Below are 26,273 nucleotides of genomic sequence, written 5' to 3' on the forward strand. Positions count from 1 at the left end.
TCATATCAATAAATTCTCCTTTATTCACCTTTATTTTGTGACTCCTTGTGCATAATTCTCAAGATCATTTTCTAGACACATTTTCCTGATATATATTTTAGCCAGGTCCTGCAACTCATCTGCTGAATTGTCTCTTTCCTTCCAAATTAGAGACAGTACTTCCCCAGTTGGGCCAGGATGTTGTAATGTGTTAACTAACATGTAATTACTGAGTATTGTGTGAGGGTGTCCCTTTCCTGATCACACGTGCACCCATCAGCTTCCCCAGTTGGGCCATGCTCACATTAAGCCTACATAATAAGAGGGGAGGTTGGAGCAAATCTTGAGGTAAGTATATTTGCAAGCATATTATCTTGGAAAGTATCTGCCTTCGGTGAGTCTTCTGCATCACATCCAGACAAGGAAGGGTTGGGAATGAAAGTGATTGCTCTCCTCTAGTAAGAGGGATTGGCAACTTCTCCAGCCCCAAGAGTTCAAGGGAATCTTAGGGAAATTCAGTGGGCCATTTATGCAAGTCCAAAAGTTCATGGAGATCTGGAAAGATTTTAAGATTCTCAAATCAATTCATTCTAGATATCAGAGTCCCATGATTTTCCTATCAGGTCCATAATTTTAGAAAGAGACTTGCCAGGACTATTTCTTAGGCTTCTTGGTAATTCTACTACTCTCACAATCTAATGCCAGGCTTGATTTTCACTGCAATCCGTTCTCCCGCTTTAGAAGATGGGAGCTTCCTTAAATATTGCCAAAAAGATTTTGTGACTTTTACATAATTTCCTGGGTTCTTGGCTGGTTAGTTTGAGTGGTTTGCTTTCTTCAACACATCAATGTCATTTAATAGCAACTGACCAAATCTATAGTCTTTGTAATTACCAATGTCCCATGTATTAGTCTGTTCTCACACTGCTATGAAGAAATACCTGAGACTGGGTAATTTATAAAGGAAAGAGGTTTAATTGGCTCACAGTTCCACATGGCTGGGGAAGCCTCAGAAAACTTAAAATCATGGTGGAAGGGGAAGCAAATATATCCTTCTTCACATGGCAACAGGAGAGAGAAGTGAAGAGCAAAGAGGAGAAAAGTTCCTTATAAAACCATCAGATCTCATGAGAACTCACTCACTATCACAAGGAGAGCACAGCGAGAAACCGCCTCCATGATTCAATTACCTCATAACGGGTCCTATGACATGTGGGAATTATGGGAACTACAATTCGAAATGAGATTTGGGTGGGGACACAAAGCCTAACCCTATCACCCCATCTCTCAGATTCTAGAGATATTGCATGAGACAGTGCACACCCTTTCACCTCAGCCCAACCTAATTCACCACAGTAAGAGTCTTAATGATTATAATGCTACAATACATCAGAGACTATCACCACCCCTCTTAGTGCTAACAATGGGTCATTGATTCAATCTGAATGTCAAGTGCTTCTATTCTAGAATCCATCTTGAAGATTTGCTTCCTGGAACAACTTCTAATATCAATTGCCTTAGTTTAGATTATCCTCCTCCCTAAAACAAGCAGATCCAGAGAAAATAATTCAAATGAAAAATATTTATTTGGAAGGTACAGTAAACAAGGCAGAGGAGGGAGAATGTGAGACAGAAAAGGGAAGATAGTCAATGAAGGGTACATTATCAAACAAAATAGCATGTTGGATAACTGGAGCTTAATCCCTTGGAGAATATCTGGGAAATGATATAAAGTACATGACTTGGAATCATCTTATCTGAAAGCCAAAGAAACTGGGATACTTAGACACCAATTTCTCTCAGTCATTGGATGAAAGACACTCCCAAGAGTCATTAATCCCCAGCATGGCCAACCTGCCGTGCTCACAAGGAAAAGAGTATTCTTCAGTGTGGAGAGCCGTTATCCAACACCAGTATTTGAAGTCAGCCAGAAAACACAGAAGTGAAAGGGCCTAAGGAATCTGGGCAGGCCCTACAGCATCTACCACACTTGCCATCTCTGAGAGCAAGAAGAATTTGAGTCTCAGTGCTGAACAGAAATGAATAATCATCTCTCTATGAATCTAAATCTAGGGAATTCTCTGGATTACCAGCCCGCTAAAGAAGGGGGAGTATTAAATGGAGCATTAGGGTGGTGTTATGGCCTGACCTGTGTTTCCCTAAAATCCACATGTTGAAGTCCTAATCCCCAGTACTTCAGAATGTAGCTAAATTTGAAGACAGGGCCTTTAACTTAATGAGGGGATTAAGTTAAAAGGAGGCCATTAGAGTAAGCCCTAATCCAATCTCTTCTTTACAAGAAGAGGAAATTGTAACAGAGAGACATCAGGATGCATGCATGCAGAAGAAAGACCACGTGAGGACACAGCAAGACAGTGGCTATCTGCAAGCCAAGGAGAGAGGTCTCAGGGGAAAGCAAACCCACTGTCACCCTGACCTTGGACTTGTAGCCTACATAACTGTGAGAAAATAAATTTCTGTTGTTGAAGCCACCTAGTTTGTAGTACTTTGTTATGGCAGTCCTAGCAAACTAATACAACAGGGATGGCTCAGTGATCCAAGGACACCACCCTCATAGGAGCAGAATCACAGGAAAAGAATTCCTCCATCCAGCCAATTGTATCTTGATCCAACAATTCCTCTAAAAGAGCAATACAGAGTTTGCCCTGGTGCTGCACATACTGCCAGTCTCAGGACCAGCAGAACTTGTAAGTTTTATTATGTTTTCCTTTTATATCACAAAGGTTGTTCATCTTCTGAAATGGAATCCAATAAAAATGGCATCACAGATAATCTTGGTCATTTACTCATGCTTGATTCAATGCTCCCACCTGAACAAAACACAGCTGGCCCAGACTCGGGACCTCCATTTCATTCTGCATTCAGAGGTCAGGTGCTGCAGAGGATGCCAGGGAATAACTGCTAAGAAGAAGACCTCCTGTCCCTTTCCTCCCCTGGGAAGCCAGTATGGATCTTCCCAAGAATCCTCTCCACCAAGTAATTTTCGTCCCCCATCTTCTGTCCCAACACTGAAAAGAGTAATGAGTCATCTCCAAAACTGATCCAGCCTTCTGAAATCCAGGACCACAGGAAGATGTTCTTTTATATCTCTTCTAAAGTAATTTTGATTTTGTTCTTTTTGTTTTACTGCTGTTAGTTAAATAAATACGCAATGACTCAAATGGAAACAGAATTATCATTCTTAAGGTGGTGTTTTATAAATGTACATTGTATAAATATAAATCTTATTATTAATAATAAAATGCTCCCATTTTATGAGTTTTATTAGATTTCAGTTCCAAATGTTTATCTTTAAGGCTTAAATAATGTTAATTCAGCATTTTCTTGTTACTACTTAATAAATCCCTCTTAGTAATCCAGAAACACATCTTTTCATTTTAGTGCTTTAGTCAAGGAATTATATGACATTTAAATAGAAGCTTGGTAAAATTACAATTCTTGGGACATTATTTTATAACAAGAAAAGTTATGTATTGCTTATTTAAGAGTGAATTTTATGAATTAATTTTTTAAATCAAATTTTGTTCCACTTTATTCTACTTCTAAGTAGTGGAAATATCGTATTTTGGCTTTTTCGGTGTTTGTACTAGTTTTCTGTAGCTGCTGTTACAAAATACCATGAACTAAGTGGCTTAAAGCAATCAATTTATCCTCTCACAGTTCTGGAGGCCAGAAGTTCAAAATCAAAATGTCAGCTAAGCCACACTCCCTCTGGAGGCTCCAGGGGAGAATTCCTTGCCTCTTCCATCCTCTAGTGGCCACCAGTATTCTCTGACTTTTTTGGCTTGTGGCCACACCACTCCATTCTCTGCCTCTGTCTTCACCTTGCATTCTTCTCTGAGTGACTATCTTACAGGGATACTTGTCATTGGATTTACTGTTCACCAAGTAATCCAGAGTGATTTCCTCATCTCAACATCTTTAATTCAGTTACATCTACGAAGATTCTTTTTCCAAAAAAAGATGTCACTGACAGATTCTGGAAATTAGAACACAGATATACCTTCTGGGGGGACACCATTCAATCCACTATAGTGTTTCACATGTTACCTAGAACGTGAAATGTAGCAAGAGCTTTACATGAGTAGTCTAGCAAGTGAAGACATTTGAAACTCAAAATATGCTTCTGTATACCAAGGTCCGTATCTCCTCCAGTTATTAAATTAATACGTTTATCTTAAAAATGGTGATTTGGGGGAAGATAAAACAGTATGATATTTACGAAATGAAAAAAATAGTGAAATTGGAAGTCAAAGTACTTTCTTTAATGTATGTGTTAAGGACTAAAAAGATATACATTAAAATGTAAACAGTGGTGCTGGGAGGGGAATGGGAATTGGAGGGTGGGGAGGAATGAAGGGAGAATTTTATATTCTTTCTATGTATGTATTTGCATTAAAAGTCGCATGCTATAAAACAATAAATACATACAGTAAGAGGGAGGGAGAGAAAGAAAAAGAGACTGAGAAATTCAGAATAGCAGAGAGAAGTACAAAAAGATAAAAGTTGATTCAGAAACCACTCTCCAAAATACAAATGTCCCACGACAGTCCTCTTCTGTGTGACCCAAGGTACCTTCCCAAGCCACAGGCAGAACTTCCATGTGACAAAACTTCTTCCGATGGAAAGAGAGACAAGGTTCAATGAAGATAAACTTCACTTACTTCAAATCTGTCCCAGCACTTGAGGTAAATCATGGGTACATTCACAATGTCCATTATTCTAGGCCTTGAAGATAGATATGGGAATTGTGTTCCAAATTAAACTCACAGGCCAAGTGTGGTGGCTCATGCCTGTAATGCTATGTTGGGTGGTCAAAGCAGGAGTATCACTTGAGGCCAAGAGTCTGAGGCTTCAGTGAGCTATGATTGTGCCACTGCACTCCAGCTCTGAGTGACAGAGAGCCTATCTCAAAAACAAACAAACAAACAAAAACTCATAAGATGCGAAAGACCTGATTCACACATTCAAGTCACACATGTGCGCGCACGCACGCGCACACACACACACACACACACACACAGCACATATATTCATGATACTGGGAAGTATTGTATCAAATAATCAACATGAGTGTAAGGGATAATTTTAAGAAAACAGAATTCTGGTCAAGACTATTAGTTACAATCATTTAGAGTTTAGAAATAGAGTAATATGCAGTTCATTTTTTCCACAGCATTTCTCTGTTGTGTTGAAACATTTGAAGCATTATCTCAGCACAAATATAAAAATGTCTGATGGAAAAAATATCCTATGACTATTTAAAATGCTTCTGGAGCAAAGATTAAATTTATCCTGATGCATCAAAATTTGAAACAGATGAATCTGCTGATGTTACATTTTCTTTTCCTCCAATAATATCCTTAATGGTTATATATGTTTCCACAACTCATGGTATAAATAAACATTCCTGCGATTCCTTTTCTCAGTTACTCTTCCATAAAGAATCCATTAAAAGCTTTTACAGGACAAAGGTCCAGACTACTTCTTAAACTTTATAAATCAGATTTTCATGCATACGAATGGTGAACTTTATCAACAGATGGCCAAGGATGCAATGTCATGTCTTTTGAGAAAAAAAAAAAAAAAGAAACATTTAAAGCTGGTCTATATCTTCCAAGGTGCCTGATGGATTTTTTTCTTAATAATAGCTGTTTATTCTAGTTTCTGTTCATTGCCAGAACTTTTTGCAAACAACCAGTAAATTAAGAGCCAGTTTATTTCCCTAGAGATATGATTACATTAGTCACTCAGTAAGTCTTCAACTAATTTTGTTCCAAAGTTTTCTAAGGAACTCATTAGATAATCTCTGGATCTAGAGAAGTTAGTCACAGGGCCTCAAGGAATTCATCTTTGCTGAACCAAAAAAAAAAAGGAAAAAATAAGAAAACATTCAGTAGTAACATATAGGCTGAAGAAATCTTAAAAGAAAGACTTCCCAACTCTTAACTAATATGAATTCATGATGCACTGAATATCTACAATGAAGTAAATAACAATAACTTGTGTTTATAGTATCATATGCTAGATGGGCCTAAGTCTGAAGATCTGGTGTTAATCAGTGATTTACTTGGAACAGCTAAGCTTTAGGGTTAGCAGCCATTAGAGTAATTCTTCAATAAGGAATAGATTCATCTCACAGACCTGAATTAATGCTCTACTGTACTATTTCACTAACGAAGCTCTATGCTACTGAGACTAAGGTCTTTCAAGTAAGCAATCAGATTACAATTTTCTCTCACTGACACATTGCATTCACCCTTTTCTCTCATCATATTCAAATAAAAATAAGCCAAAATTAGAGCTAATAAGAAGATAAGCAGAGCCAAGTTATTGAATATTTATAAGCTCCATCTCTACTAGCTCTCTTAATGGTACAGTCTTCTAAGTTGCTGGTTCCAGAAAACACATAGACAGGGAAATTATGGATGTAACTGTTAAACTCCAACCTTATAGAAATACACCATCTCCATGCCCAAAACCAGTATGGGAAAATCTATCCAGCTCCACAAACAGAGTAGGATTCAGAATTTCACCTACTGCATTACCAAACCAATTTTCTAGCCCATATTTTTTTCATAAAATTTCAAAATGGTATTAGAAGAAAAGTACTAATTACTTTCTATCTTTAACCACACAGAAATGAACTCCAAACCTAAGAAAAACAAAATTTTGTTTTATAAATAAAAAATTCACCATTGTCCACAGTTTGTATATTTGTTAGCAGCAAGTGTAGAACTAAAAGGTGCCATGGGAAATTAGAGAGATAATTAAAAACAAGTTAAAACAAGTACCAAAATACTTTATATATTGTTAAATAACAGTCATGGGACTAATTAACAGTAAAGAGTCAAGAGAATTCAGAAAGTTCTTAAATCTTTGAGCTTTCTTTTCATCAATGTGCTATGGAGGAGATCAATTTGTTTTCATTAAGGTCTGGCCCCACTCAAATTTAATTTCTTTCTAGTGGTGGTAAATGACAATCAAAATCTAAACCCTGCCTCTGAGGCCTGTTAACTGCCAATTTTCAGTAGAATGCAAAAATATTACAAAATAAAGTATATTACAGTGAATATTCCAGCTGGCCTTAGTTGCCTTAAGAAATCAGAACAGCTGTATGAACTCCTTCATAAACGTCTCCCCTTTGGTGTAAGGAGAGGTTACAGACTGCAATAGACAATGTGGGAGGGCTGATGTGGTCAAAGGAATTCTGCTCCCTGCATGAAACGCTAAGGCTCAGATGTCCAGTTGCCCAAGAAACTATCAGCGCCCACCTATTTCACGTAATTCTTTGTAAAGACTTTGCCGAACGATCTATCTTCATCTTGAGAACACACTAAAACACACACACAATAACGTGGATCTTTTCTAAGACTGATTCTTTCCCAACTTTGAGAGTTTGATAACTCAGGGCAATTTGTTCTCAAAGAGCAAAATATCTTTTTACTTATGCTATGGAATAATGCATTCAGATACTTAGGAAATGAGTAAATTGCTGGGATCCTGGAGGGTTTTTTTTTTTTTCCATTGAAAAGATAAAGTCTGTTTTTATGGCCTAGTTATTGCCCTTTCTCATATCTCTTCAAGTATTTTGCTTACAGTGAGTTTTCTCCAAAGAATTTCTTATCTGAGTAAATCATCTGAGTTCCATTAGTGAGGTCAGCTCCAAGAAGCATCAGCCCTGATTACAGCTAGTTGCTCAGAAGGAACAGGAATACAATTCACCTTGACTCCAGGAATCATAACACACATCCATATATATTGTTTAAATTTGACACTGCAAGCTAAGATTAAAGAGTAACATTTTATGTGAAATATAGGCTATTCGCCCCTTCTTTTTTTCCTCTTCCAGAGTATATATTACGGGGGCTATAACAGAGAAATATGTGCCTGACAAATTTCCATTCCTGGTGTTGGTAGATCTATAAATAAACACTGGTTACCAAATGTTATTTTTCATCTTGTAAGGAGTGTATCTGTTGAATAATTTACCAATACTTGTTATTCAGATTTGGAGTTCTTTCTGCATCAGCATTAGAGTCACAGCAACAAAATGCCTCAGAGAATCCTTTTTTCTCAGTAATCTATACTGCAAACTAGGCTCCCCTGTACCCCAACCTCATTTTTGTAAATAAAGTTTTATTAGAACACAGCCACACCCATTCATTTACATATTTTCTATGGCTGCTTTCAAGCAGAGGTTAATAGTTTCAATAGAGACTGTGTGGTCCACAAAGCCTAAAATATTTACTCTCTGGCCCTTTAATGAAAAGTTCACCAGCCCCTGCTCTATATACCCCATCTACCCATCTTTACTCTTTCAATTTTACTCTGATTTCCTTCTGAAGTACATATTTCCAACACCTTATTATAAACCCTGATGATCATTCTACTTTATTTGGCTTGGAAAAGAATTTGAGTAGACTTGCTTTTCCATGGAAGTATGAATTGCCCTTAGCTTTCATGACATAAGCCTTCCTCTTCATCCTCTGCTTGTTTTACATTTACTCAAATGGCTCTCCACTGGTGCTGCCATGTACCAGTTCTTTTCTGCATGAAAGGGCCCAGCTAGGAGAATCAATGGAGATTGAATCCAGCCTATTCACCACTTGACAAGTCATGAACCTTGACATAAGGCCTTGATCCCCACAAGAGTATAAAATAAACAAGAGCAGGCCAGGCACAGTGGCTCACACCTGTAATCCCAACACTTTGGAAGGCCGAGGTGGGCTGATCATGAGGTCAAGAGATTGAAACTATCCTGGTCAACATGGTGAAATCCCGTCTCTACTAAAAATACAGAAATTAGCTGGGCATGGTGGCATGCACCTATAGTCCCAGCTACTCAAGAGGCTGGGGCAGGAGAATCGCTTGAACCTGGGAGGTGGAGGTTGCAGTGAGCCGAGATCACACCACTGCACTCCAGCCTGGCAGCACAGCAAGACTCAGTCTCAAAGAATAAACTAAAATAATAAAACAAAATAAAATAAAGCAACTTCATTTTAAATTACACGATTATTGAATAAGGTACAAATCTAAATTTTCATTTTATATTTTTCTCAAGAAGTCTTTAACATTACATATTTAGATTATTTGATCTAGCTTTCTTGAAATAAATGTAATTCTGGTTATTCAAACTATGATAGTATATTATTAAAAGATTTTGAAAATTATGTCTCACCAGTTAAAAAGCAAAATATTTTACCAAAAATAAAAATGAAAATAGGATTAGCCAGGCACAGTGGCTCATATCTATAATTCCATCACTTTGGGAGGTCCAGGTGGGAGAACTGCTTGAGCTCAGGAGTTTAAGACCAGCTGGGTAAGATAGTGAGATCCCATCTCTACAAAAAAATCAAAAATTAGCATAAGCTTGTAGTCCCAGCTACTTGAGAGGCTGAGGTGGAAGGATCACTTGAGTGATCCAGCCTAGGCAACAAAGTAAGACCCTGTCTCAAAAAAAAAAAAAAAAAGAAAATAGAAAATAGAATTAGTACCAGCAACTGTGAACTGAACATTACTGAACTCATAAGTGATTATTTGAGTCACATACTTGAATTTGCTTTGGGTCAAAACATGAAGTGTACAGTCTCCCCTTATCGTCAGGGGATACACTCTAATCCCTGCAGTGGATTCTGAAACCAAGGATAGTACAAAATCCTAAATATACTATGCTTTTTTGATCCTATAACTGAGACTGCTGCTAAGTGACTCACAGGCAGGTGGTGTCTACAGCGTGAATGTGCTGGATAAAGACAAGAGTCTCATCCTAGAAGGGACGGAACATGATTGCAAGACATTTCATCACACCACCCAGAATGGCACACAATTTTAAAACTTATGAATTGATCATTTCTGGAATTTTCCATTTAATATTTTCGGACAGCAGTTGACCACAGATAATGAATGAATCTGCACAAAGTGAAACAGCAGATAAGCAGGAACTACTATAATATCAAGTCCTGGAATGACTAACAAATTAGCTGAATAGTCTAAACCTCATGTTTATAGAAATATAAATGACAAAATGTAGGGAACCCAAATATACTCAACCACATTCAGAAAGATTATGGACAAAATATCCTTCTTGGCTGTTCCTAGATTTTGCAAGGCTTGCAGTGGGTCTCTCTTAAAGAAACTGCCTTTGCACCATGGGATTCTGCTCTCAGCCACATGGCCTTGCCATTGAGCTCAGAGCCCTTCGTTTACCCTATGTAAGCTGAATAAGATGAGGGTACCCCAGGACCAATCTCAGCACAATTTCACATCCCAAAGAAAGAGAAGTAGGATAAAAGTTGTTTTGTTTTTGTTTATCTCTTAGTTTTCTTTTGCTGCACAACAAATCCCACTAATTCAGCAGCTTAAAACACCACCATTTGTTAGCCCACAGTTCTGTTGGTCACAAGTCTGGCACCATGTGGCTGGATTCTCTGCTGGGGGTATCATAGGCAGAAATCAAAGTCAGTTGAGCTGAGTTTTCATCCGGAGGCTCTGAGAAAAACAATCTACTTCCAAGCTTATTCTAACTCTTGGCAGAATTTAGTTCCTGGAGGTTTTGTGACTGGGGTCCCTGTTTCCTTGCTGATTGTCAACCAGTTCTTAGAGACCCCCTGCTGTTCCCTGTCAAGTAGCCCTTAACATGGTATGTTCCTGATATGTTCCTTAAGGCCAGCCAGAATATGTCTCTGCTGCTTCAAAACTCTGATTTCCCTTCTGGCATCCTCCAGAGAAGGCTCTCTTCTACTGCAGAGCTTAACTGATTGAGTCAGGACCACTCAATATAACATCCCTTCTGGAGGTATTTTTATGGAGTGTAATATAAACACAGGAGTGGATGTCTCATTATATTCACAAGTTTCATCCACACTCGAAGTGGAGAGGATTAGATGAAGGTGAGGGTCATTGGGAGTCATCTTGGAATTCAACCTACCACAGTTTTGTTTGATTTTATTAACACCGTAGCATTGGTGATGATGTTGTGAAATATGCACTGTCATAAAGCTAGTAACTGCCATCTCAGCTACCGCTCAACGTAGTAATCCTCTATCAACCATAGCAGTTACCTTCTTGAAAAGTATAGCAGCTGGCAAGACAATAGCGTTGAGATCAGAAAGGAAATTGGGGCCCCAATGAAAGAATCATTAAATATATGTTAGGGTCTGTGTATTCTTTACTAGGGCATTTGGTTCCAAAACAAACCATATGAGTTGACATTAAACAGTGTTTCAATAAATAACTGTCCTCACTCATCTTCAATTTTATTCAGGAACATACCTGCAGACATCGTGATTTGTAAAACTTGTAAATTTTCATTTATTGAATTTGCTCATAAAATATTCCGCTTTAAAATTTTGGCTCATCTCTTAAAGGCTTGTAAATCTAATGTCTCTTGCACTTGGCATTTTCCTTATTTGTTTTCACAATTACAGCAAGATGCTTGTGTTGCGCTCTAGCTTAAAGTCTTTTTCCTGGGCCTGATCTTTTATTCATATCACTGAGTCATCCTCAGTGCCTAAATCATCAATAAATACTTGTTGAAAGACTGAACAAATGAATAAATTAATGATGAAATATTAAGAAAATATGGCCTAAAGAGATATCTCTACTCTTTGTAAAATCTAAGAGAAAGGAAAGAAATAATTATCGTCACATTCTTTGGTTTGAAAAGGCAGAACTAAACAATATATACATAAAAAGACCATGAATTTTTCACTCGAGACATATTGATATAAAACTTAATTCAAAACACCATCTAGCAGTGGTATGAATAAGGAAGGAGAAGTATGATGGTTAATTATGTGCATCAATTTGACTAGGCCACAGTGCCCAAATATTTGGTCAGACTTTATCGTGGATGTTTCTGTGAGGGTGCGTTTGGATGAGATTAGCATTTAAATCAGTGTACTTTGAGTAAAGCAGATTGCCCTCCATAATGTGAGTGGGCCTCCTCTATCTGTTCAAGGCTTGAATAAAACAAAAGACTGACCTCCCTGAGCAAGAAGGAATTCTGCCAGCACACAGCTCTCAGACTTGAACTGCAACATCAGCTTTTCCCTGGGTCTCCAGCCTGCCAACTCACCCTGCAGATTTTGGACGTGCCAACCCTCTATAATCACATGAGCCAGTTCCTTAAGTAAATCTCCATGTGTGTATATAAATATATCTACATCTACCTATCTAATTGGTTCCATTTTTCTGAAGCAACCTGACAAATGCAAGAAGCCTCAAGATATATCCACACTGTCAGAACAGTAGTCTGTTACGCTGGGAACCCTCTTCCCCTCACAACAGCCAAGGCTTTGCTGTTAAACCAGGGTCATCACCTGTGCTGAATTGTCCTATTGTCAATTTGACATCACTGCCATCCTTTTCAGAGGTCTCTCATGCATTACATAAGAGTAACCAGGAAATACATTTCCAGACTCTAGTTCCTTCTGTGGTTCCAGGTCAGCTAATGAGAGGCATTTGCGTTAGATCTAGAAGGCAGAAGCAAAGGAAAGCTGCAGGAAAACATCCATCAGTGCAGCTTTCTTGCCCTTTGTTCCTGAAGTTCTTCCAGCAGTTAGGAAACCTCTATTTTCCTGTATCGAAATCCTCCATATGCAGAATGCATACAATGCCTTCCATTTTCTCGCAACCAGACCCTAACTATACATCACTGATATGTTCTTCGGAGAAGAAGGGGGAAGAAAGCACTTCATTTTTTCCTACGAGATGGCCTCATCTACCCTGATCTATCAGGAAAAAATAATAATTTTGAACTCCATGGGGGATTACAATTCTTTACCTCTCAGAAGATCCCATAGCTCCTATGAAAGTGGGATAACTCATTCTCTAGTCTTCAAGTTTCACAGGTCTGTGGTTATTGAGGAGACACCACACAGCTCTCTACACAGAGCAAGAACAAGGTGGTTCTCCACCAAAATTGTTTCCCATTACACTTCCCCCAGACGAGTGGGTTCCAATTTGTCTTGTTGAGACACAAAAACAGATCTTCCCAAAACAAAGAAGATAAAGTAATGGTTTCACTTTACAAATAAAATTGCTGACAAGATTAGAATAAGAGTTTATCTCTTTTAAGTGTCTGGGCCAGGTACAGTGGTTCAGGCCTATAATCCCAGCACTTTGGGAGGCTGAGGTGGGAGGATGGCTTGAGCCCAGGAGTAGCCATGGTCCCAGCTACTCAGGGGGCTGAGGCAGGAGGATCACTTGAACCCAGGAGGTCGAAGCTACAGGGAGCCATGATTGTGCCACTGTACCCCAGTCTGGGTGACAGAGTGAGACCCTGTCATAAATAAATAAATAAATAAATAAATCTGTGTGCCTTGTGTCTGTTTTCTTTAGTTTCATCTCACAGGCAACCTTTTGCAACATGATAAACCCTAAAACTCACCCTATTATAACAGGATAAACTTTAAACTGTTAACCTGACTACAAGGTCCTGGTTCATCTGGCCTCAGCATAACATCTCAGACACTCCATTCACTCTGAGTTGAGGCTTCACTACCCTTTTGGAGATTTCTTAAATTCACCCAGTTCCTTTAGGTCTTAGGACCTTTGCACATTCCATTCCTCTGCCTGACAAAAATCCCATGAGCTCTGCCCTTACATTCAAGCCCTTTGTCTCTGTAACTCCTACTCACTCTCCCAAGTCTCCTTTTAAATGTCACTTCCACAGGTGGGTTAGTTCATCCCGGTATACATACTTATGGTATCTTGTACTTCCCCTCTGTGGGACATATTATGATAATAAGTCACTCATTTTTAAAGTATTTCTTCTCTCCTAAACTCTAGCATCCTGGTGTTGTATTTTCACTACTGTATCCTTGGTACCTCCCGTGGTGTTTAGCAAATAGACCTTCAATACGTATTGAATAAAAGAAAGGAAGGGAGGAAGGAAAGAATGTAACATGATGGTTAAAATTAAATTCACCATAGGTTGGTAATATTCCAGGCAGCACTATGGGAAAAGGAATCCATGGGTGACTAATAAAAAAAGACCTCCACAGAAGGCTACAGAAGTATTCTGCCTGGCAGAAAGTTAATACAGTGCTGGGTTGCTAAAAGAAACTTAGTGTTTTGGAGATTGTAATGATGAGAGATATGAGCTTATATGCAATTTTGTGCAGTTGAGTAAGTTTTGAAGTAAGGCTGGCTGACATTGGTGGGCTGGTGGAAGCCACACCACCTCCGTTTTGGGGAACATTTGGCTGCTCCTACTTCCTGACTGAACTCCACTGACTATGTCAGCAAACAATGGCTCCAGACTTTCCTAGCTCTTGGCAACTTAAAATAGTCTGAATCATAGGACTGGAAACAGAACAGATGTGTACTATTCTCCCTCTGTTTACACAAGTATAACTTGCCACATGAAAAGGAAAGAAGTGAATACATTATGTCGCCTACTCTGAATATAATGAGAGTAGCTCACCATTTGAATCAGTCAATTTGTCCTGCAAGATCTACTGAATTTCTATTATTACCCTCACCTGGCTACCTTTATAACCATCTGCCCCAAAAAAATCAACATGGTAACATTCCCCAATGATATGATGATGATGATGATGATGATGATGATGATGATGTGTGTGTGTGTGTATTACAGTAAGGGGAGTTGATGTTGATGTCTTTTCATTAATTCAGCTCACAAGCAGAAGGAACTTGGCAACACCAGTAAACTCAGATATGTCAAGCCAGGGCAAAGAGAAAGGTCAGGTCAAGAGGAAATTTGAGATACACAGTAGGGGTACGTATCTTTAGAACTAGATGCAGGACTTTTGCCAACGCTACATAACTGCTTATTGTCTGGAAGAATGCCAAAATGTGACGGCGAGACATTTCCACAAATAAGAAAATAAGAGAGTCTTTGTATGGGGGACGGATGCATTGAGAAGGAAAAGCAATCAATTTCTTGGCTTTAAATGACAGAAAGACTACTGAGTGGAAAAGAGAAATACAGCTTTAAGATTAAGTATACTGAAGAAAAAACTAACATACAAGGAGAAAAGGTGCTGTAAGACATATAAATACTGGATAGTGAAGTACAAAGTATTTCTCAGTTGTCTGAGGGAATGAAAAAAGCAAACATACACAAACATATATACAAATACACATTTATTGAGGAAAATAAGGGAAAGCTCACATGACTAGGGATTTATGAGAATTCATGACCATCAGACTACACTTCAGTTTTTAGAGTTGATGTTCTCACATTACTCTTGCCTTCTTTTCTTCATGTGTTGTTCAGGGCATCCTCTGAGCCTCGATCACTCTCTTTCCCAAATCTGCATAAACTTCCATGATATTTTCCATTGTGTAAACCACTTTCCTTTCATCATAATAATAGCCAACATCTATTTTTTAATGTATTAGTTCCTTACATCCCCCTCAAGCAATGGTAAGTCATCCTTCAGAAAGATCAAAACAAAAAAAAACTAAAATGTCTTCACATCTTTATTTCATCCATGCTACCTATATTTCATGTGGAAATTTTGTCCAGAAGTTCCACTTAAAGAAACTATTCTGCTACATTTTGTTTGTCAAAGCATGAAGTCTAGACTTGTACATAATTCACTTTCTTATTGTCCCTTATGCAATATAATGCAGATTGCTTGATTATGCAAATTGTTTCTTTCCAAATTTTCATCCATTGTGATAAACCACATTTCAGTTTCAGTCAGTGAACTAACAAGAATAAATAGTGGAAATGTAATTGCATATTTTTTCTTTTAAAAACTATGGGTTTTCCCATTTGTTGGTCACAGGTAATTTTGTAAACAGAAAAGGAAACACATTGCTCCCAGTCTCTACTACAACTTTATTCTGTCTCTAAAAACAAGAGCCTGGGAGGTATTCTTCAAAGAATGTATCACTATATATGAAATTTAAACAAGAAACAGAGTCAACACTGAAGTGCTAGATGAAAGGGGAATTTCGAATGTGCTGAAAATTTCTATTTCTGAGGAAGTAGCCAAAATATATTCATGTCTGTGCAAAATTATATGTGTGTATGTATATATACATACACAGTAAAGCATTGCAGCACCTTTTTTTTTTTTTTTTTTTTTTTGAGACAGAGTTTCACTCTTGTCACCCAGACTGGAGTGCAATGACGCGATCTTGGCTTACTGCAACCTCTGCCTCCTGGGTTCAAGCGATTTTCCTGCCTCAGCCTCCTGAGTAGCTGGGATTACAGGGCACACCACCACGCCTGACTAATTTTTGTATTTTTAGTAGAGACAGGGCTTCACCATGTTGGCCAGGCTGGTCTTGAAATCCTGACCTCAGGTGATCCACTCATCTTGGCCTCCCAAAATGCTGAATTACAGGCAGAGGCCACTGTGCCCAGCCTAGCACTTCTTAATAATAAATAATTGAAAGCAATTTAAACATCTTTCAATAAGAGATTGGTTTAATAAACAATAGTGTATTCATACCATGAAATAACATATAACCACAACAAAAAATATGGAAGTTTTTTATACACAGATATAAAATTATCTTTAATATATATTGTTAAGTGAAATAGCAAGGCACAAAGAAATGTGTATAGTCTATTATTTGTGTAAAATGAAAGATATGTACTATCCTGTGTGTGTGTGTGTTTCTGCTATAATAAAACACATACATTCCTTAAAATCCTGCCTTCTGCAAAGGTTTCTGGGGTGGTTTGTTACAGAGCATAATTTTAGCATAGTTACTGATCTACTATGTATGTATCATAATTTATTCTACCAGCACCCTACTGAAGGCCATCTGAGTTGACTCCACTCTTTCCCACTACCCTGACATGTCATATTTTTATTAGTATATCTGGAGGATAAATTCATTAAAATGGGATTGCTGATTGAAAGACGGAAATATGTATGTAGTTTTGCTAAGTAATATCAAGTTACCCTCCATAGCCGTTTGCCATTTTGTATTCCCCATGCCTCGCCAACAAAATACTGTAAACTTTTGGAATTTCACCAATCTGATAATTGAAAACGGCATCTCAGTATAATCTTAGTATACATTTATCTTATTATGAGTAGTGCATCTTTTAATATATTTTAAAGATATTTTGCAACGTTTTTCTGTAAACTTTTCACATCTTTTGCCCATTTTCTACTAGGTTTTTCATCACTTTCTTCTTTTTATTTTTAAATTTATTAGTCCTTTGTCCCTGGAATGAGTAACATTTTTTTTCTCAGTTGTCATTTTACCCATCACCCAGGCTGGAGTGCAGTGGCATGACCATGTCTCACTACAGCTTCGATTTCCCAGGCTCAGGTGATTCTCCCTCCTCAGCCTCCCAAGTAGCTGGGAACATAGGCACACGCCACCACGCCTAGCTAATTTTTGTATTTTTAGTACAGATGGGGTTCCACCATGTTGCTCAGGCTGGTCTCAAATTCCTGGGCTCAAGCAATCCACCCGCCTCAGCCTCCCAAAGTGCTGGGATTACAGGCCTGAGCCTGGGAAGATTTTTTTATGTAGTTAAATTTATCTATTTTTAATGCTTCTAATTTTAGTTCATATTGGAAACTTAAGTTTTCTTCTAGTACTTCCATGGTTTCATTTTTTAGCTACCTCTCTGAAACATCTGCAGTTTGTCCTGGTATGTGGAGAAAGGAACAGATCCAATCAGATCTTTTTCCAGGTGACTATCCTAACACCATGTAACATATTTATTTGAGGTGTCACCTTTCACATATAGTACATTTTAGTATATATTTGAGTCTACTTCTGGATTTTCTGTTCTGTTTCATTGGGCTTCTGTCTATACACTCACCAATATCACACTGTTTTCAATAGAGAAGCTGATAAGGGTAGCTCCCCTACACCCATATGCTGCTTTTCTTTTTCAGAATTCTTCTGGCCATTCTTTGTTTATTCATCTCAACAAACTTTAAAACCAAACTGGTTAACTCATTAAGAAAATCTAATGCTATTTTTATTGGCACAGCATTGCATTTATAAATTAACTTAAAAATATTTGAATACATGGCCAGGTATGGTGGCTCACACCTGTAATCCTAGCACTTTGGGAGGCCGAGGTGGGCAGACTGCCTGAGCTCAGGAGTTGGAGACCACCCTGGGCAACATGGTGAAACCTTGTCTCTACTAAAATACAAAAAATTAGCTGGGCATGGCAGCAGGGACCTATAGTCCCAGCTACTCAGGAGGCTGAGGTGGGAGAATCGCTTGAACCTGGGAGACAGAGCTTGCAGTGAGCTGAGATCATGCCACTGCACTACAGAGTGGGTAACAGAGCAAGACTCCAACTCAAAAAAGCAAAAAAATTGAATATGTAACCTTTCTGAAATGATTATTTGAAAATGTGTATCAAGAACCTAAATATTGGTACTTTTGACCTAGTAATTCCTCTTCTAGTAGTCTATCATAAGGCAGCAATGTGCAATTACAGACAAAAAATATTATGTTCATTTCAAGTCATTTAAAGTCACATTTATAAAACATTCTTAACAGTTTGAGAAAATGTGTCTTGTGCAAACAAGATAAGGATGCCCACTCTCACCACTCCTATTCAACATGGTAGTGAAAGTCCTTGTCAGAGCAATCATGCAAGAGAAAGAAATAAAAAGTATCCAAATAGGCTTAGAAGTCAAATGATCTCTCGTCACTGACAATATGATTCTACACCTAGGAAACCCTGAAGACTCCACTAAGGCTCCTTCAACTGATAGATAGCTTCAGGAAAGTTTTGAGACACAAAAATCAACGTATACAACTTAGTAGAATTTCTATACACCAATAATGTTCAAGCTGAGAGCCAAATCAAGAATGCCATCCCATTTAAAATAGTCACACACAAAAAGAAACAAAATACCTAGGAATATATCTAACCAAGGAGGCGAAAGATCTTTACAAGGAGAACTACAAAACACTGCTGAAAGAAATCATAGATGAAATAAACAAATGGAAAAACATTCCAAGTTCAAGGACTGGAAGTCAATATTGTTAAAATGGCCCTACTGCCCTAAGCAATCTACAGATTCAAAACTATTTCTATCAAACTGCCAATGTCATTTTTCATAGAACTAAAAAAAACTATTCTAAAATTCACATGGAATCAAAAAAAGAGCCCAAATAGCCACAGCTAACCTATACAAAAAGAGCAAAGCCAGATGCATCACATTCCCCAACTTCAAACAATACTGTAAGGCTACAGTAACAAAAACACCACAGAACTGGTATAAAAACAGATACATAGACCAATGGAACAGAATAGAGAACCAAAAAATAAAACCACACACCCACAGCCATCTGATCTTCAACCAAGTTGACTAAAGTAAGCAATGGGGAAAGGTCACCCTAGTCAATAAATGGTGCTGGGATAGCTGGCTAGCCAAATGCAGAAGAATAAAACTGGACCCCTACCTTTCACCATATATAAACATTAACTCAAGATGGATTAAAGATTTAAATATAAGACTTCAAACAACAAGAATCCTATAAGAAAACCTAAGATATACCATTCTGAACATCAGCCTTGAGAAAGAATTTATGACTAAGTCCTCAAAAGCAATTGCAACAAAAACAAAATATTGACAAGTGGGACCTAATTAAACTAAAGAGCTTCTGTACAGAAAAAGAAACTGTCAACAGAGTAAACAGACAACCTACAAAATGAGAGAACATATTTACAAACTATGCATCCAACAAAGGTCTAATATCCAGAATCTGTAGGGAACTTAAAAATTCAAAAAACAAATAACTCCATTAAAAAGTGGGCAAAAGACATAAACAGACACTTCTCAAAAGAGGACGTACGAGTGACCAACAAACATATGAAAAAATGCCCCACATCACTAATCATCAGAGAAATGCAAATCAAAACCACAATGAGATACCATCTCACACCAGCCAGAATGGCTATTATTAAAAAGTCAAAAAATAACAGATGCTGGTGAGGCTGTGGAGAAAAAGGGATGCTTATACACTGTTGGTGGGAATGTAAATTAGTTGAGCCAATGTAGAAAGCAGTTTGGAGATTTCTCAAAGAACTTAAAATAGAACTCACTCAACCCAGCAATCCCATTATTGGGTATATATGCAAAAGAAAAATAATCATTCTACCAAAGATACATGCACTCCTATGTTCATTGAAGTACTATTCACAAATTCAAAGACTATCAATCAGGTGCTATCAATATAGGTGCCCATCAACAGTGGATTGGATAAATAAAATATAGTACATATATACCATGGATATGGATATGACACAGCCATAAAAAGGAATGAAATCATATCATTTGCAGTCACATGGATGCAGCTGGAGGCCATAATCTAAGTAAATTAACACAGAAACAGAAAATCAAAGACATCATGTTCTCACTTATAAGAGCTAAACACTGGGTACTAGTGAACATAAAGATAGCAACAACAGACACTAAGGACTAATGGAGTGGGGAGAGAAGGTGAGAAGATAGGGTTGAAAAACTCACTATTGGGTACTATGCTCACCATCTGGGTGATGGGATTGTTCATATCCTAAACCCCACCATCATACAACATATCCATGTCACAAACCTGCTCATGTACCCCCAAATCTAAAATAAAAGTTGAAATTATTAAAAATAAGTAAATAGGATTTAAAAATCATAGTTACCAGTATTATGTTAAGTGCATAGAGAAAAGATTAGAAGGAAATGTGATAAAATAGCAGAAGTTAGAAAAATGCACAGATGGCAGGAATCCCCAGGCTACACCGGGAACAGGGTATTAGAGCTCAATTAGGGTGAGAAGTGTGTGACAGCCAATACTGAGTGCTGGAGCCCATGAAGGCTGAGGAGGATGTCTCCACATAAATGGTGGCTGTCCACACCTCCTCCACAGCTCCTCCACAAACAGGAGGTATGGACAGCTGGTAAAGGATGTCGGATCCTGAGCAGAGAGGGAAAGAGAGCATCCACATTGAGTAGCAGCTCAGCTCAGGGTGTTGGTGGCCCGAGATGGCTGAGGTGGGCAACTGAGAGGGGGAGGGGAAGCCATCATGGCAATGGGACACAAAAGCCAGCCAAATATGAGATAATTTGTGCATCAAATTAAATAATGATAGTAATGGATTATGACCCATTGCATAAAAGAGGAAAACAAGAAGTCCAATCTGATATAAATACCAAAAAGAATAAATTGAAAGTTTTATAAAGAATGGGATATTTTCATCTTCCAAATATTTATTAATTTCAAAAGGAAAAAGTAGCTTTTCAGGAGATAATTCTGCAGACACCACTTTAATCAGGTGAACAACTTGAGCATCATCAGTAATGGGAGAAATTGAAACCCTGTGCCACCTAATAGAATGTAATGAGAAGAACACACTTCTGTGATATTCCTGCCAAATTTGCATCACCTGTACCTAATCATGAAGAAACATCAGGAAATTCAATTGCAAGAACATTCTACAAAATAACTAGTGATCTTCAAGAGTCCAAGTCCTCAAAGTCAACAAAAGACTGAGGAAATGTTCAAGACTGAAGCCAACTCAAGAGACCTGACAACAAGATGCAACACCTGATTCTGAACTGGGTCTTTTGTTACGAAAGACCTCACTTGGGAAAACTGACAAGACTCAAATGAGGTCTAAGGATTAGAAAGTACTAATAATTCAATGGTAATTCCCAGAATTTTAATATCATATTTTGCTTATATAAGAGAATGTCCTTGTTTGAAGGCTATTTGAATAAAGTATTTGGGGGTTTGGGGCATCATAGTGGAAACTGGTAAACAGTTCAAGGCAAGAAAATGTCCTTACACTATATTTGCAACTGCTCTGTAAGTTTAAATTATAAAAATAATTTTAAATGAATTTAAAATTTAAAGAAAAAATTATAATAAAAAACATTTAAATGATTTTTAAAAGTCATGTACTTTGACCCAGAAATTTCACTTCTGATAGTCTACTTAAGGAAATGATTCAAAATACATGCCCACCTCCAATAAACTGGCACATCTATTCATCCTTCGGGTTTTAGCTCAAGGTTATTTCCTCAACAAAATCTTCCCTGACTTCACCAGCCCAGATCTGAAGCTTCTGTCAAACAATCTCACATCAACCTTTGTGGCCTTTATCATGGTTTATAATTACCTATTTGTGCAAACATTAATTATTCCTCCTCCTTGAAGTCAAGGACCAGGTTTGCCATGCTCACCTTTATATCCTCAGTACCCAGCACACAGCAAATACTCAATAAATATAAACAAACCTGTCATTGATGGATGAATATATTAAGATAGATCAATGGATAGATGGATAAGTAGCCAGACGCACAGAGAGATAATAAGAAATGTTAAGAGCTCTCAGTTAATGGCTATAGCTGTCATTCAGATCCATCTCAGGGACCTAACATTAAAAAGGTCCTGTTGATCAGAAGAGATAAAGGACCAAGAAGAGCTGAGCAAAGAAACACATGTAATAATTAGTATAGAACCCACCTGCAATTACTGGAGCATGTGCAGTCCAGCCAAAGGGGGATTTTTTTTTATTTTTGTAGCCATAGTGTCTTATTTTCCTATTTTATGACCGCTGAAGTATTCCCAGGCCCTCTCTTAAACCTAAGAATTCATATATTGGTGAGAATAGCTGGACATTCAAGATATTTTTATGATTCCTTTTTTTAATCCTCTATTGTACATGTAATAATGTTGAACAAACAATGAAATGTAATTCCAATGGTTTCATAAGGAAGGAGAAAGACCCTAACTTCTGACAGAGAAGTTCTTCCCCTCTTTGTGGAAGGCCCTTATTGAAATGTAGATCACGATTGTTACCCAAAGTTTTGTCTCTGTTTTTGCATCTGACTTTAGGATCCAAAAAAAAATTCCAATTGATGCCTTTCCTTCTGGAATTGTAAGTGAACTTACAATAATAGTACCTGTTTAAACGTGAAGTGGATATTGTTACACAGAACACACCAGTGGCTTTTTCAATGTCAAGCTAATGATGCCTCATGAATGTATGATCTATGGAGAAATCCCTGTAGTTGTACCTGCCAATGCTGTTTGTTGGAGAATGAATGTTGAATGTTTTTTCCTCACAAACAAAAAACAAAAGCCCTCTAAAGAGAGGGTGATACCTGTCTTTATTCTGGAGAGTGGGAGAGCAAAGTTAAGAATACATAGGGCAATGTTTTTAACTAAGGGTATATATTACAATCCTCTTTGGAACTTGTTAAAAATGCAGATGCTTGGAACAAACTTATGAAAATAGGGATTCGGTGAGTGAATCTGAAAATTCATATTTTATAATTCTGGAGGTGATCCTGATGACCCTTCTGATTGAAGATAAATATAGGGACGGCTGGAGACAGTGGTGCGTGCTTATAGTCCCAGATATTTGGAAGGTTGAGGCAGGAGGATCGCTTGACCCCAGGAATTGAAGACCAGCCTGGGTGATATAATGAGACCCCCTCTCGCACACAACACACACACACAAAAATACTAAACAGAAAATGAACATTTTTCTACCTGAATTATTTAGTCCAACACTTCATGTTCTCATTTTGCTTTTAACTAAGAAAATCTTACCTGGCATGGTATTTATTTATTGTTTAAAAAGGAAAGACTGATATATAAGCATATCAGAGATAGAGTGAAAACTCTAAAAGATCTCTCTAAAAGAAATTAATACAAAAGAAGAGAGAGGCCTTCACTCTCTTCTCCCTCTCCACCCTGAATTATCACACCCTGGGGAAACTGGGCCGTGGAAAAAATTTAACTCTAGAGCACCTTCTGCCAAGAGTCAGATAAATTATCAGCAAGCCCGCAGGGTTTGGGCAGCAGCCCCAGAAGCTACCATGGCACGCCAAGGATAGAACAAAGCACCTAGTGGTGTGGCACAAAGCAGTGAAATGTTGCTGAGCACTTGGGAAGCACTCCCTGGGGGCTATAGGAACACTGAGAACTGTTGCTTTCCCCGAGCTGAGGGGTGCTAGAGTCAGAGTGATCCATGATACAGGTGTTCAACGAAAGAATCTGTGAAAAGTTTCTAGGAATAAAATCCATAATGTTTTTCCTATCCCATATATAGGAAAATATTTTTTAAATAGTGTATTAGTGTCACATAATCTGTTTGCACTAGAATCATGCAGAAATGCTTCATTTCGTTTTTGTCAAAGACACTGTTTATCTGAAAAAGTAAGTCAGACTTAAGACTTCACTTTTCAAATAATATGAAATTTCTCTGTCATGCCATGTGAGATTTTCTTCGTTAAAAGCAAAATGAGGTCATGAAGTGTTGGACTAAATAATTCAAGTATAAAATTTTTAATCTTTTATTTAGTTACCCATTTCAATTTGAGCTGTACAGTCTAAGTTTTCTACCACCCAAGTACTTCGGTCATGGTTGTTTTCAACAAAGCACTAAAATCTTTGAATTTTCAGTTCTCTAACATTTCAGAAATAGTTCAAACCACTTAAAAGTGAAAGAGGATATTTAAAGCAATGTTATGTGAAAAATACCTCTATTTCTCTTCTTCCCACTGCCCTTCAACCCCCTCCCCCACTCCATTTCAACATAACCTAACTTCCCTCCAGCTAATCCCTATTTCTGTCCTTACCTTCAAAGCTACACTTCTTATTGTGCACATTCCTTTCCTCATTTCCCCACCCCTCATTCACTCCTCAACCCATTCCAATCTGGCTTCCATTCCCTTTGCTACACCAAAACCACTCTTGCTAAAGTCAATGAGCTCCATCTCCCAAAGATATTACTTCTCTGAAGAATTTTATACTGCTGGCCAGGGGCAGTGGCTCATGCCTATAGCCCCAACACTTTGGGAAGCCGAAGTGGGTGGATTGCCTGAGGTCAGGAGTTCGAGACCAGCCTGGCCAACATGGTGAAATTCCGTCTCTCTAAAAAAAGTACAAAAAATTAGCTGGGCCTGGTGGCGGGTACTAGTAATCCCAGCTACTCGGGGAGCTGAGGCAGGAGAATCGCTTGAATCCAGAAGGCAGAGGTTGCAGTGAGCCAAGATCGCGCCATTGCACTCCAGCCTGGACAACAAGAGTGAAACTCTGCCTTAAAAAAAAAAAAAAAAAGAATTTTATGCTGCTAACCGCTTCTCTCTCCCCTTGCACCTTTGGCTGCAGCCTCCTACATCTCTAGCCACATCTCGGTGCCAGACTTCTCACCCACCAGTCTTTAAATATTGATGCTCTTTCAAACTATCGCAAGGACAGAAAACCAAACACCGCATGTTCTCACTCATAGATGGGAATTGAACAATGAGAACACTTGGACACAGGAAGGGGAGCATCACACACCAGCGCCAGTCGTGGGGTGGGGGGAGGGGGGAGGGATAGCATTAGGAGATATACCTAATGTAAATGACGAGTTAATGGGTGCAGCACACCAACATGGCACACGTATACATATGTAACAAACCTGCACGTTGTGAACATGTACCCCAGAACTTAAAGTATAATAAAATAATAAAGAAAATAGCTTTACCAGGCGGCTGCCGAAGAGGGCGGAGGTGCAGGTCCTGGAGCTCGATGGCGGAGGCCACTTCCTGGGCCGCCTGGCGGCCATCGTGGCTAAACAGGTACTGCTGGGCCGGAAGGTGGTGGTCCTACGCTGCGAAGGCATCAACATTTCTGGCAGTTTCTACAGAAACAATTTGAAGCACCTGGCTTTCCTCCGCAAGAACCCGTCCCGAGGCCCCTACCACTTCCGGGCCCCCAGCCGCATCTTCCGGCGGACTGTGCGAGGCAAGCTGCCTCACAAGCGAGGCCAGGCTGTCCTGGACCGCGGCAGGGTGTTTGACTGCATCCCGCCGCCCTACGACAAGAAAAAGCGGGAGGTGGTTCCTGCTGCCCTCAAGGTCGTGCGTTGAAGCCTACAAGAAAGTTTGCCTATCTGGGGCGCCTGGCGTACGAGGTTGGCTGGAAGTACCAGGCAGTGACAGCCACCCTGGAGGAGAAGAGGAAAGAGAAAGCCAAGATCCACCACCAGAGGAAGAAACAGCTCAGGAGGCTACGGAAACAGGCTGAGAAGAACGTGGAGAAGAAAATTGACAAATACACACAGGTCCTCAAGACCCACGGACTCCTGATCTGAGCCCAAAATAAAGACTGTTAATTCCTCAAAATAAAGTAAAATAAAATAAAAATAAATAAATATTGATGCTCTTTGTGTCTCAGCCATGGGTCCTTTCTTCCCCGACACAAAACTAGTGATTCCTCACACCTCAGGGGGTGAAGCCCTCCACTGAAGGGAAAATCCAGTATCTAAAGGGGAAACCCAGCTCTGGGTCATTACTGGCATG

At 38.6% G+C, this 26,273-nt stretch overlaps 1 pseudogene across 1 annotated transcript; it reads left to right on the forward strand.

Annotated features, from left to right (window-relative positions):
* Positions 1-20,799: 20,799 nt before the first annotated feature.
* On the forward strand, positions 20,800-26,065 carry LOC105548809 (annotated as a pseudogene). Its single transcript, XR_001007451.1, has 2 exons — positions 20,800-20,872; positions 25,444-26,065. The product of XR_001007451.1 is annotated as a 60S ribosomal protein L13a pseudogene (transcript).
* Positions 26,066-26,273: the final 208 nt, after the last annotated feature.

The sequence above is a fragment of the Mandrillus leucophaeus genome, unplaced genomic scaffold (assembly GCF_000951045.1).
Source record: "Mandrillus leucophaeus isolate KB7577 unplaced genomic scaffold, Mleu.le_1.0 Scaffold421, whole genome shotgun sequence".
Taxonomy (NCBI): domain Eukaryota; kingdom Metazoa; phylum Chordata; class Mammalia; order Primates; family Cercopithecidae; genus Mandrillus; species Mandrillus leucophaeus.